Genomic DNA, 14,957 nt, shown 5'->3' with positions numbered 1-14,957 from the left:
GTATAGTGTCAAGGAAATATAACTGGGGAAAAGTGTGATGAGGAGCCAAAAAAAAAAAATTCTACATTTTTGCTGATTGCACGAAAAGAACCTAACATGAGAAGGAAAGTGCTGATTCTGATGCAGTTGGGAAGGGAAAAGGTTTCTGAAGCTAGGGACTTAACGTTTACATCATATGAGATCGATGGTGCATTATCTTCTCTAAGTATTCTGAAGGAGGGCAAAACCCCAACTTTCTCTATTTGTTTGATAAAATAAAAAATAGTTTTTCCAAGCAACAACAGCACACTGCAAAAGTTCTTCCCTGCAAAATGGCAAAATGCTTTCCAAGAGCCCAGAAGAAGCGGGCTTTTGGTTTAATTCAGCAATACTTCTATCCATTGGCAGAAATAACAGCATATTTCCTGCAGATTAAATTCGAAGTTTCTCTCAGAAAATATCTTGGGTTTTGTATATGCATATTCATAAAATGAAAATAACTTGATTTGCTGGCACTCTGGTCCTGAAGGCAGAGGTAGAGGGGGAGAGAAATATTTTTAGGAATTCAAGTAAAAGAGCAGGACCAGAGAGAGCAAGAAAGTGAAGTAAAAACAAAGGTCAAGTCTTCAGAAAGAGCAGAAATTGTGCAGATGTTAACAGTGCAGATGTGCTTGGTAAAGAAAGTGGCTTTTCTATTCAGGATCCTACAGCTTGAGCTTGAAAATGTTGGTTGTCTGACTGTGGAGAGTCTCACATTTGCCAGTGCAGAGCTGAAGGTGTGTCTGGATGCAAGCTGGCTGGGATTCCAGCCAGGGAGACAGCAGCAAAGCTCAGAATGAGAGGGAAGTATCTGATCTTTTCTAACAGAGGTGCCCTTCAGAACAAGGCTCATGTCTGCTTAGGTGGCAGCAGCTTGTAGAAAAGTGAAGGAAATAATCAGAATATTCTTTGTTTGCACCTCCAGTTCCATTTTCTACTTTGTCTCTTCCTTCTTTCCTTTTTTCCCCCTTCCTTCCTCCCTTCCTCCCTTCCTCCCTTCCTCTATCTTTCTCTTTTCCTTCCTTCCTTCCTTCCTTCCTTCCTTCCTTCCTTCCTTCCTTCCTTCCTTCTTCTTCCTTCCTTCTTCCTTCCTTGCTTCCTTCCTTCCCTCCCTCCCTCCTTCTTTCCCTCCTTCCTTTCTTCCTTCCTTCTTTTCTTCCTTTCTTTCTTTCATATATGGGAGGGACATCACAGTTTTGATCCCTAGCTACTTCCCAGCCAAGCTGTCAGGCTGCAGTAGCTGACTTTTTCCAAGACCACAGCTGCTGTTTGGTGGCAGGAAATGTTCCCTGCTGTCACTAGCCAGGAGTCCTACACCATTGTTTGTAGGTTTCTCTTAACACTGCCCATACCTATGCAATGTCCCCTTCATAAAACTTTATTATCTCATTTGAATATTTTTTCTGTTTCCTGCTGGGACACTAACCTAGCCAGTGAATTGGTGCTGGATGGTAAATGAGTTCCAGAAAGGTGATTTGAAGTGGAGGAAGGAGAACAGTAGTGATGATGGGAGAGAAACCTCCAAGACAACATGCTGCTATGGTCCTTGGCTGTCCTCTAGAAAGCAGCACTACTCCCTAAGCCATCTGTTTTAGGTTACAGTGTTGCAGAAATTAAGAAAATGACATTGGGTATCATTGGGAGCTTGGAAATGACAGGCAGTATGAAGTTAATGGAGTTACAGAAATAATCCAGGATTGAGAGTCACACAAACCTGGGTCTGTTACTTAATATCTGTGTGGCCTGGAAAACGCGACTTAAATCTTTGAGCCTCACTTTTTTCACATAGTCAAAAAGATAGCAGTATTCATGTCTTGGAGATTTTGTGTGATGGCTAATTATTAAGATAACAAAATGCATCTAAGACAGGGTCCAGAGCCTTCCAGTTTTGTGGTCAATGTTAGCCCCTTTCTTCCTTCTCTGCTTCCGAGTAATGGAACAAGTCATGGGATGCCAAGGCCTGGGAAGTTTATGCTCCTAGACCAGAAAGGTGTTTAGTGGCAATGATGGTGCTGCACTACTGCTTTACTAATAAGCGGCTATGGTGCGCAGTGGAAAGTACCCTGCACTGGCATCAGAACTAGATTAAAGATTTAGACAGTCCACAAAGTCAATTGATTTTTTGCAACACGCTTGTCTTCTCTGAACCCCAGTATCCCATAAGTAAAGTGAAGCATTTGGGCCACATCAGCTCTTTCTAAAGTATGAGTCTCAGTCTGGAACTAAGAGGGAGACAAGGGCATTAGGAGGGGAGTATGCTCCCCCTCAACTTCCAGAATGAAAAGATAGAAGGCAATAGAAAAGACAGCAGTGCATTTAATTATCTGTAGCAGAAATAATGTGCTGGTATGTCATAAGCTGGATACATTTGCAGATGTGTTTTGTTTGACCTGCATATTTGTGTTTCAAAATTTCGCATTATTTGACAACCTTTAAAAGTCAGAAGACATGATATGAAAATTGAGATTGACAGCTTCTCTCAAAAGTCTAGTCATACTCCCTTCCCTGCTACACAAATTTCTACAGAGTAGTACTGGCCAGAGCTGAGAAAGTGCTGCCACCTGCAGAAAGAACCTGAGCCTTCCAATTGGTCAGTCTTCACCTAACCCACTTCTGCAGTGTGTATGTTACCTGGCAGACTCTTGAGGACATTCAAGTGCCTGATGCTTAATAAATTAAGAAGTGTAGGTTGCAATGTTAATGGTTCTGATGTATTAAAAATTGCCTTTTATCTTCACTAAAGTAGAAAATAACAATAAGCACCAAGGACACACTGGTATAATACAACTTGATACAAATCAACTAATAGCAATGAATGGGCCTTTATTAGAACTTAATATAAGCAAACTGTAAAAATCTAAATCATGACACACTCAGAGAAATTTTTAATACTGAGTGAATATTTATGGCATTCGGGAACTATTCATATGGTGTAACAATGGCACTGCTACTTTGGCTTTTTTATTGTTAATACATTTTGGTTTTTGATCAGTTTTAGGTTCACAGCAAAATTAAGCAGAAAGTGCAGTGATTTCCTATCTACCTCCTGCTTCCCACCTGCCCCACACACATAACATACCCTACTATCTACATCTGAAGTTAAAGTGTACGTTTAATGCAACCAATAAACCTATATTGACATATCATTTTCACCCAAAGTCCATAGTTTACATTAGGGATCACTTAGTGTCAGACATTCTGTGGGTTTGGGAAAATGTATAGTGACATGTATTCACATTAATAATATTATGCAGAATAATTTCACTGCCCTAAACATCCTCTATGCTCTCTCTGTATTCAACTTTCCCTCTCACCTAACCCGTCAACCACTATCCTTTTTACTGTCTCATTTTGTTCTTCTCCTTCGATACTGCGTTGGCTATTCTGAGTCTTTCGCCTCTCCATAGAAACTTTAAAATCAGTTTGTTGATATCCACACTTGATCATGGTGCATAATTATTTTATACATTGTTGGACTGAATTTGCTGACATTTTATTAAAGATCTTTACAACTATATATGTGACAGATATTACTCTATAGGTTTTCTCTGTGTAATACCTTGGTCTGATTTTTGTATTGAAGTAGTGTTGGTCTCTTAGACTGAGTTAGAAACTATTCCCACTGTTTTAATATTCTGGAAGAGATTGTAAAGAATTAGTATGATTTTTCCTTAAATGTTTGGTATAATTTAGCAGTGAGCCTATCTGGGTCTGGTATTTTTATTTTGAAAGGTTATTCATTATTGATTTAATGTCTTTAATAGATATTAGCTTATGATTGCCTTTTTCTTCTTGTGTATGGTTTGACAAGTTGTATTCTTCAATAAATTAGTCAGTTTCATCTAGGTTATCAAGTGTGAGCAAAGAACTGTTCATAATATCCTTTTAGTATCATTTTAACATCAATGGGTTCTATAGCAATATCCTCTCTTTAATGTATGATATTAGTAATTTGTGTCATATGTCTTTCTTAATTAGCCCAGCTACAGGCTTTATTGATATTAGAAAAAAAAACAACAGTTTTTCATTTTCTCTATTTTCTTTATTGACATTGTGTTTTTTAATTTTATTGATGTCTGTTCTAGCTTTTATTATTTCCTTTCTTCTTCTTACTTCAGATTTAATTTGCTCTTCCTTTTCTAGCTTCCTAAGGTGAAGGCTTATATTATTTATTTGAGTTTTTCTTTTCCAATATGTGCAATACGTTGACTGATGGTGCTGTTGAGTTTAACCATGCCCTCTGCCTTTTGGATCGGTCCCCTTTTAATAGAGGAATGTTGGAGTCTCCAACTATGAGTAGATTCTCCTGTTTCTCCTGGCAAGTCTATCAGTTTCTGTTTCAAGTATTTTGACACTGTCATTAGGCATACAGACCTTAAAGACTGTTATGTCTTCTTGGAGCATTGACACCTCTATCATTATGTAACACCCCTGATAATTTCCCTGATCCGAGGTCTGCTGTGTCTGAAATTTGTATAGCTACATTCACATCTTTTGATTGATGTTAGCGTAGTGATATGGTTTGGCTGTATCCCCACCCAAATCTCATCTTGGATCATAGCTCCCATAATTCCTTCACATTGTGGGAGGGACTCAGTGGGAGATAATTGAATCATGGTGGCAGTTTTCTCCATGCTGTTCTCGTGGTAGTGAGTAAGTCTCACAAGATCTGATGGTTTTATAAAGAGGAGTTCCTCTGTACAACCTCTCCCTTTGCCTGTTGTCATCCATGTAAGATGTGACTTGCTCCTCCTTGCATTTTGCCATGATTATGAGGCCTTCCCAGCCATATGAAACTGTAAGTCCATTAAACCTCTTCCTTTTGTAAATTGCCCAGTCTCTGGTATGTCTCTATCAGTAGCATGAGAACAGAGTATTACACATGATATATCTTTCTCTATTGTTTTATTTTTAATCTATATGTGTCTTTATATTTAAAGTAGGTTTTTATAGACTACATATTGTTGAGTCTTGTTTTTGATCCATTCTGACAATATCAGTCTTTTGATTGGTGTATTTAGACTATTGAGATTTAGAGTGATTATTGATGTAGTTTGATTCATTTATGCCACATTTGTTAGTTTTTTATCTGTTGTAATTGTTATTTATCCCTAGTTGTGTCTTCTACTCTTTTTCTGCCATTTGTGGCAGAAAAATTGAATGTTTATCTGAAAAAGAATAGAAATTGAATGTATTCGAATTCTTTATTTTCTCCTTTTTAGCATATTAATTATATACTTTTTTACATTTTTAGTAGTTGCCCTACAGTTTTCAATATACATTTACAACTAATCTAAGTTAATTTTCAAATAATACTGTAGTGCTTCATAGGAAGTGCAAGTACCTATAATAACAAACTGTTTCTAATCCTTCCCTGCCATCCCTTGTATTATTGCTGTCATTCATTTTACTCACACATAGCATATATGTAATGAAATACATTGTTCTATTATGATTTTGAACAAATCGTTATCAGTTAAAATTAAGAATAATAATAGTTGTTTATTTTACCTTTGCTTATTCATTCTCTTATATTATTCTTCTTTATATGTGGATATGAATTCCTGACTTATATCATATCCCTCCTCTCTAAAGTCCTTCTTTTAACATTTCTTGCAAGGTAGGTCTACTGGCAACAAATTCTCTCAATTTTGTTCTGGGAATATACTTATTTCTCCTTCACCTTTGAAGGATAATTTTGCATAGAACAGAATTCTGGGTTGGTGTTTTTTTTCTCAACATATTTCTCTCAAGATTTTAAATATGTCACTCCACTCTCTTTTTGTTTGCATGGTTTCTGAGGAGAATTCAGATACAATTCTTACTGTTGCTATTCTATAGGCAAGGTGTTTTTTTCCTCTGGATCCTTTCAACATTTTTAACTTTATCTTCAATTTTTGGAAGTTTGAATATGATATGTTTAGGTGTAGGTTTCTGGGGTGACTTTTCTGGCATTTATCCTGCTTGGTGTTCTCTGAGCTTTTGGACCTGAGCGTTAGTGTCTAACATTCATTTGGGGAAATTCTCAGTTATTATGGCCTGAAATATTTCTTCCATTTCTTTCTCTTTCTTCTCCTTCTGGTATTTCCATTATGTGTATGTTACACCTTTTGTAGTTGTCTCACAGTCCTTGGATATTCCATTTTATTTTTTCAGTCTTTGTTCTCTTTGTTTTTCAGTTTTGGAAGTTTCTAAAGCTATTCTCAAGCCCAGGATTCTTCCCTCAGCCTGTCCTGTCTACTGAGTGCATCAAAAGCTTCATTTCTGTTACAGTGCTCTTGATCATTAACATTTCTTTCTCTTGCTCAGAATTTACATTCTTCTGCTTGCATTGCTTGCACTATTTTTTCTTGCATGCTCTCTCTTCTACTTTTTCCATTAAAAACCTTAACATCTGAATCAAAGATTTTTAAAAAAATAATTCCTGGTCTGATATTGTCAACATTTCTGCCCTATCTGACTCAAGTTCTGATGTTTGTTCTGTTTCTTCAAACTGTATTTTTGCCTTTTAGTATGCCTTGTAATTTTTTGGACATGATATACCAGAGGAAATGGAGTATGCTGAATTGACCTTCAGTGATGTAGTGATAAGATGGGGGTAAGAGGAGGATTTCTATGGTTCTATGATTAGGTTTCTGTCTTTTGATAAGCCTATGCCCCTGGACTGTAAACTTCACCAGTGCTTCTCAGTCTCCACTTTATAATTGCCTTCTTCACATATGGAAATAAAGTTCCAGCACATTGGGCTCTAGTAAAAACAGTTTCTCCTGAAGGAAGGTCTTGTTAAGAACAGAGTATTTTGGTGTATTTCAAATTGTCCCTATTTTCCTCCCCTCACTGGAAACATGAAAGGATTTTTCTCCAATATTTCCCCCTCAAGACTGGGTCCTCTGGAGATCTTATTTCTCAGACTTGTCCACATTGAGCCTCCAGCTATTTGTCAATTACAGTTAAAATCTTATTACCCTGGCAGTGGTTCCCACAGAAGATTTTGCTTATGGATTTCTGCTCCAGTTTATTGTTATTTTCTATATCCACCTCTCTGTCTCTCCGATTTCGGGGACAGTAGTCTTCCCTGTGACCTCATTTCTCTGATGGATCTAAGAAGAGCTGGAAATTGTTCAGTTTGTTCAGTGCTTGTTAGAACAGAGTGGCAACTTCTATGTTTCTTATATGCCAGATAAGTGACTGCAAATCTCTGTTTTTTAAAAAAAGTTATCTTTCGAAGATGACTACAGAGATATGTACAGACAAGATATGATATCTGGGATTTGCTTCAGAATGATCTGGAAAGATGAAAGGAAATGGATGGGATGCAAATGAAAGAAGATTGGTCATGACTTGATCTGAGAACCCAACGAAACCCGTTGCTGTATTTGGGTGATGGCTATGTTGGTGTTCATGGCATTATTCTCTAAATATTTGTATTTGGTTTTTTTTTCAAAATATAGTTTTGAATGTTTATCTTTTTTTCTTTTTTTTTTTTTTACTTTCCCATCTTTTTTTTTTTTTATTGGATTATAGGTTTGGGGGTACATGAGCAGAGCATGCAAGACAGTTGCGTAGGTACACACATGGCAGTGTGCTTTCTTTTCTTCTCCCCTTCACCCACATTCGGCTTTTCTCCCCAGGCTATCCCTCCCCACCTCCCCCTCCCACTGGCCCTCCCCTTTTCCCCCCAATAGACCCCAGTGTTTAGTACTCCCCTTTCTGTGTCCATGTGTTCTCATTTTTCATCACCCACCTATGAGTGAGAATATGCGGTGTTTCATTTTCTGTTCTTGTGTCAGTTTGCTGAGGATGATGTTTTCCAGATTCATCCATGTCCCTACAAACGACACAAACTCATCATTTCTGATTGCTGCATAATATTCCATGGTGTATATGTGCCACATTTTTCCAATCCAGTCTATTATCAATGGGCATTTGGGTTGATTCCAGGTCTTTGCTATTGTAAACAGTGCTGCAATGAACATTCGTGTACATGTGTCCTTATAGTAGAAGGATTTATAGTCTTTTGGATATATACCCAGTAATGGGATTGCTGGGTCAAATGGAATTTCTATTTCTAAGGCCTTGAGGAATCGCCACACCATCTTCCACAATGGTTGAACTAATTTACACTCCCACCAACAGTGTAAAAGTGTTCCTTTTTCTCCACATCCTCTCCAGCATCTGTTGTCTCCAGATTTTTTAATGATCACCATTCTAACTGGCGTGAGATGGTATCTCAATGTGGTTTTGATTTGCATCTCTCTGATGATCAGTGACGATGAGCATTTTTTTCATATGATTGTTGGCCTCATATATGTCTTCTTTCGTAAAGTATCTGTTCATATCCTTTGCCCACTTTTGAATGGGCTTGTTTGTTTTTTTCTTGTAAATCTGTTTGAGTTCTTCGTAAATTCTGGATATCAGCCCTTTGTCAGATGGGTAAACTGCAAAAATTTTTTCCCATTCTGTTGGTTGCCGATCCACTCTAGTGACTGTTTCTTTTGCCGTGCAGAAGCTGTGGAGTTTCATTAGGTCCCATTTGTCTATTTTGGCTTTTGTTGCCAATGCTTTTGGTGTTTTGTTCATGAAGTCCTTGCCTACTCCTATGTCGTGGATAGTTTTGCCTAGATTTTCTTCTAGGGTTTTTATGGTGCCAGGTCTTATGTTTAAGTCTTTAATCCATCTGGAGTTAATTTTAGTGTAAGGTGTCAGGAAGGGGTCCAGTTTCTGCTTTCTGCACATGGCTAGCCAGTTTTCCCAACACCATTTGTTAAACATGGAATCCTTTCCCCATGTTTATCTTTTTTTCTACTTGATGAACTTTGAATAACTATAGCTCTCTTATAGGCTAGGTACATTTTCTGTCTTCCTCCCCCTCTGTCCTCCCTCCCTTCTCTCCAAATACTTCAGAAAAGACAGACAAGGCTCACCAACGTCTTAAAAGGAAGAAAAATAACTCTACACTAGCAGTATTTCCCATACTTCAGTCCTTCAGTTTCTTCATGCATATCTTGCATACCTTGCAGTATGTTCTCTATAATTGTCTTTAACTTTGTTTCAAATTAAGCCCTTTTTTCATGATGTTCTGAGAATTTCTTCCATGAAACCAAAGAGTTGAGGTTCTAGCAATATTTTAATGCATATAAAAATGAATCTCTAACCACTAAATAGAGTACACTGTTTCATGTACTTTATTTAATCAACTTGTATTTTACCAGCCGATCTGTGTGTCACACTGTGGGAGGTACTGCATTAGCTAAGTCATGGTCACAATCATGGAGAGAGGTGCATAGATCCAGTCCCTCAAAAATTTAAGTCATGGTGTACTTCCTCTTTCCTGGCCTAATATTCAGAAGATGATTATGTGGCAGAATTAGAATCTCTTATCTCTCTAATGTAGCAGCTTATCAGATATCTGAATTTTCAGTAGAAACCACCTGTATTTCACTGTGCAGATTCCCAATAGTGTCAGAGAATTCAACTGTTGTCCTAAGCTAACCATCAAATGAGGGAGGAATAAATCCATGTTTGCTTCTTGAGAGAGGTTAGATCACTAACCAAAAGGGGATCTGCTGCTATGGATTCACTTTGTTTTTAATTTAACTGAAGGGAAACTGTATAAATTGATCACAGAGAATGGTATTTTATTTCTGAATGCAGTCATGTAAAAATCAATGTACATATAAACATGGCAGTCCATTTCAACTGTGTCTTGGAATCTTGGTTTTTCTTTCACCTCCTAGATTGAGTTTACTTTTATTAGATCAGCGCTTTGGAAACCTTGAGGGGAAAAAAAAAGCAAGCAGTGAAAGTTTGCACTCTGATGAAATCTTATGGAAACTGAAAAATGACAAGTCTTTGTTTCTTTGGTCATTGCAATGCAACAGAAGCAGCAGCTGAGTGATTATAAGAAAATAAATGCACCAATAAATTGGTCAGGTACTACTGCCATCATTAAAACCTGAGCATTTATTCTGAGAACGCAATGAAATCCATGTAAGAAAATGTTTCTGAAAATTGAATGACTATTGACCACTGGAACTTTACAAAAAGCAACCAGGAAAACTTCTGCAAATGTACAAGGCTTTTAAATTAGCTCTAAAATAATGAACATCAATTTTCAAACTTTTTAGACTATTTTATCTCAAAAAAATATGATGAATATTGCAATATCACTTTTTGCTCTGGCAAAAAAATATTATTCTCTGTAGACATTACAACATAAAACAAAAATGCTTTTATTACCAGTAGCAATGATGTGACAAGCTTGATAAATGCAAGTTTAAGATTCCTTTGGGTTTTGGCATACCCTCACACTTACTTTCAAGTTACTAATAGATTCTGTAGATTTGATTAACCATCATTTAAGAGTGTCATTTAGTCTGAAATGACAGAAAGTACAATGTTCTTAAAAGTCTAATTTTTCTCTTTTCCCTGAATGAGTTGCTAATGACAAAGAGTAATATCTTTTATTCATGTTGTCTGAGTGAAGAAATGGTCATTGCCAAATGATGAATATCAAACCGGGCAACCCTGTTTTGTTTTGTTTTGTGTTGTATTTTTAAGAGATTTGGATTGGCAGGTAAATTTTTCCAATTAAATGGACCTTAAATATCCCCCATGTAAAACCTGGATGAGTTGAATTAAGCCAACTACAAACGGGTTGGCTTATAGGCTAATTCATGCATTGAAGACCAAAGAATGGCTCTAATGTTATTTCTTCAACTAGGGAGGTTTCTGAAATAGTGACAGTTGTGAGACTAGATGTAAATAATTAATGACAAAACAACTCATGGCTTTCCAAGCAGAATTTTCTTTGAAAGCTATGTGATCATATTTGAAACACCACATAATAGCTGCATTAGGGATCCCTAGGCTAGTTACAGTGAATTTTGAAGTGTAAATAACCAGCTCAGGTCCCTCTGGGTGTCTCAGAGTTTGAAATTTAACTCTTAGTTTGCCATTTGGCAAAATATGACTTTTTGTTTGTCTTTATAAACAGTCCCAAAGAAACAGTAGGCATCTCGAAGATTGTATAAAGTAATCCTTACTATTGTTGAAATTTTTCATTTCCCCATTTAATTCATTTTCAAAAAAATTTTTTGTTTCCATTGTATGCTAATTATGATGCTACATATGGGGAACAATGGTAAACAAGACAGATAGGTCGCCTTTCCTAAAGAAACTATGCCAAAGGGGATTTAAATGACAAAAAATAAATAAGGCAGACTCACATAGTGAGAGACTGGATGAAAAGGATGGGAGGATAGGATGTTACTCTGGATAGAAGGGTCAGCAAAGAAATTTATGTCTGTGAGCTGTGATACTCGAATGTGTTCCCCGTACCAGTAGCATCTGCAGCATGATAGAAATGCGTATTTTTTAGTCCTACCTGTGACATACTGAATTAGCAACTCTAGAGGGAGGCCAGCTGTCTGGTTTTAACATGCAACTCCTCCCCCTACACACACACGTAACTGTGATACACTCTTGAAGTTTGGGTAGACCTAACAATCCCATTTGAACAAACCTTCTCTAGGTAAGTCTGATATATCATTGTACTCTGAAGTTCTGGCGAGGCTACCATTTTTATTCTACCTTCTTTTGACCACGTGCCTCTTTCCCACACCACCCCTCATTGCCCATTTCTTTGTTCTTCTTTACAGCAAAATCCTCAAAAAGTCTAATTTCTTTTCATATAATCTCTCTTAATCTTTCTCCAATTAAGTTTACATCTATACTACTTCATCAAAACTGCTCATGCCAAAGTCACAATTGACCTCATATTGCTAAATTCAAAAGATTTCAGTCTTCATTTTACTTGAGTTATTCACAGGGTTTGAACAAATTGACCTACCTTCCTTCTTGAAGCACTTACTTTCTTGGTTTTCTCTTTCTTTCCTAAAGTATCCATCCTGTTAGCTACTTTTCTCTTCTCCACCTGTAAACATTGCCACACTTCAGAGATTAGACCTTGAGCCTCTCAGCTACTCTGTCTATACTAAGTGGTTGCACCTAGTTTCATGGGTTTAGCTACCATCTATGTGCTTTCAATCTCCAGACTTAGACCTCTACCATTGACTTTTCCCAAAACTTCATATTCCCACTTGTCTGTGGATGTTTAATTGGCATCCTAAACTTAACAAGACCATAATAGAACTTCTGACTCCTTCCCTGCAACCTGCTTCCTCATCTCAATAAATGACAACTCTACCTTTTATGAACGACTCTGGCCCCAAATCTTGGAGTCATCCTTGACTCTTTCTTATTTTTCACCCAAAGTCTAATCTTTCATTATATCCTCCCTGTTGACATTACCTTTAAAATATATCTAGAATTTAGGTCAGGCATAGTGGTTCATGCCTGCAATCCCAGAACTTTGGGAATCTGAGGTGGGCAGATGACCTGAGGTCAAGAGTTTGAGGCCAGCCTGGGCAACATGGTGAAAACCTGTCTCTACCAAAAAAATACAAAAATTAGCCAAGAGTGGTAACACACTCCTGTAATCCCAGCTACTCAGGAGGCTGAGGCATGAGAATAGCTTGAATCCGGAAGGCAGAAGTTGCATTGAGCTAAGATCATGCCATGGCACTGGGTGACAGAGCAGAATTCTGTGTCAAAATAAAATAAAATAAAACATATCTAGAATCCAAATAGTTACCACCACTACCACCACTACTACCATTCTAATCCGAGGCACAATACTGTCTCATATGGATAATTGCTCTAGCATCCTAATGCACGTTCCTGATCCCAGATTCCTCCCTGCAGTCTATGTTTTACCATCAGGTATTGTCATCCATCTTACTCAAACAACAAGCTAGTGTTTCCACCACAAACCACAAAGGCCCACACAGCCTAGACCCTTTTACCTCTCTGAGCTTCTCTTCTACTACCCTCTCCCTCCTTACCCTCACTCCACTCACATTGGCATCCTAGCCTTCCTCAAACAGGCGTGCTGCTGTCTCGGGACCTTTGTATTTGCTTTTCCAAATGCCTAGAGTGCTTTCCCCCCAGAAAGTTCCATGACTTATCTATGACTCCCTTCAATGTCAGCCCAAATGTCTTCTCAGCACTGGCATATGCCCTGCTCCACTTTTCTCCATTAGATATATTATCCTCTACAACCGTCTGCATTTACTTAGACATTCATTTATCTGTACCTCCTCACTAAGTTATGAGCACAGACTGTCTTGTTCCCTGCTTTACCTTTCGTTCGTAGAATAGTGCCTGGTGCATAATAGGTTTTTAAATAAATATTTGTTTAAAAAAAGTTAATGTAGTACTTCAGGTTCTCAGATCAAATATCTACCACATCAGGGTGGATCAACCCATCCAAAACACCCTTCCACACCCCTACTCTCTAGCCTATCCCCATGTTCATTTCTGTATTGCAATTGTGAGGAAATGTGCTATCTTCTTTAGTGTTTTATTTATTTATTCATATTGTCTCCCTCCCAAAGACACTAGGTTATATGCCCCATGGGAGTTAAGACCTCATCTATCCTCCTAGTGCTTAGCATAGCACCTAACGCAGTGGTGAATTTCAAATATTTTCTAATACAAGTGTGTAAAGAAATAAGGTACTTCTCCATGGTCTCTTGATATTATCTTATTAAATCTTCATATTCAATCTTTGAGGGCAATGGTGTCATCTCCCTTCTATTTATGAGAATACCAGAGCTCAGCAAAGCTACTATCTTGTGCAAAGTCATTTAGCAAATTACAAAACCCAAGTCAAATGCTAAGTCCACTCTCATTCCATTGCATTGCTTTAGAGGGAAACCACCAGAAGGTTTCCTTTGACATATTATTCTAATTTGACAAAAAAGATATTTGTACTAATATGTCAATCATCAATAATGTTTTCATGGCCACCTCTCTCTATTACTTTACTGCTACTTTAAAAGATGAATTTAATATTTTAACCCAAATAAATAATAAGGAAATTTAGACTTACAGAAGAAAAATGATTGGAGTAATGAAGCCTTTTTTTTTTAATGACTTCAAAGCCCTAGCTGATTTTTTATACAACATCTAGAGAATGACGGTGTAGTGGAGTGAATATTCAGAATCCAGGTCTGTCATGAATCACACTTCAGAAGAATGTAATCACCTCTCTGAGTGACCATTTTCTCACCTAAAAAGTGAAGATAATGCCTATTTCAGAGAACTGCAGAAATAAGAGCAATTGCAATAAGTGTGCCAAACTGTTGTCACCTCAACCTCCTTGTCATCCCCTTGCAAAGAAGTCAGAACCATAATTTCCAGAATTTTCTTCATGGAACATCTCCAGGTTTCATTCTGCCAGAGAGAAATACTTGTATATGATTTTGAAAGCAGAAGGGAGAATTAGGTCATTATCATAAAGAGTCATCGCAGCACAGGAAAGCTTGGTAGTGGTTCTGGGGGCATCTATATGCATCCCCCACTTCAGTGCTGTGGACACCTGCGGTGGTGGGAGGTGTCTGCTGGAGACTTCTTCCCTTAGAAGGCAGGTTGAACAACTCAGTAGATTCCTGCAACATCCTGGAGTTCTTGAGATTTACAGCAGCTTTCAGCGGGCATCTAGACCCAGCCAGTTCAAGGCTGCTGACTGAGGTGATTAGAAATAACTTTCCTGACCCTTGACCTTTGCTACCACATCCTCCCCCAAATTGCATAAGCTTCTATTTCCCTAAATTAAGTCTTTATACTTGGAACACTTTAAGTGGCTTCTGTGTATTTGATGAAACCCAAATCATAAATAATGGTAACAACTTATACATATTGAATACTGCCAATTAGCCGGGCATAGTGCACCTTCTTATTGAATTGCCCTGTGAATAATACATATTATTAGCTCCATTTAGTTGATGAGGAAACAGAGGCTTATAGAGATACTTGCTCTCAGTCGCACAATTTATAAGCACCAAATAGGGATTATATAAGAAAGTACATTAGAA

Source organism: Callithrix jacchus, chromosome 15 (genome assembly GCF_049354715.1).
Source record: "Callithrix jacchus isolate 240 chromosome 15, calJac240_pri, whole genome shotgun sequence".
In the NCBI taxonomy this organism is placed as follows: Eukaryota; Metazoa; Chordata; class Mammalia; order Primates; family Cebidae; genus Callithrix; species Callithrix jacchus.
This window is presented reverse-complemented; position numbering follows the sequence as displayed.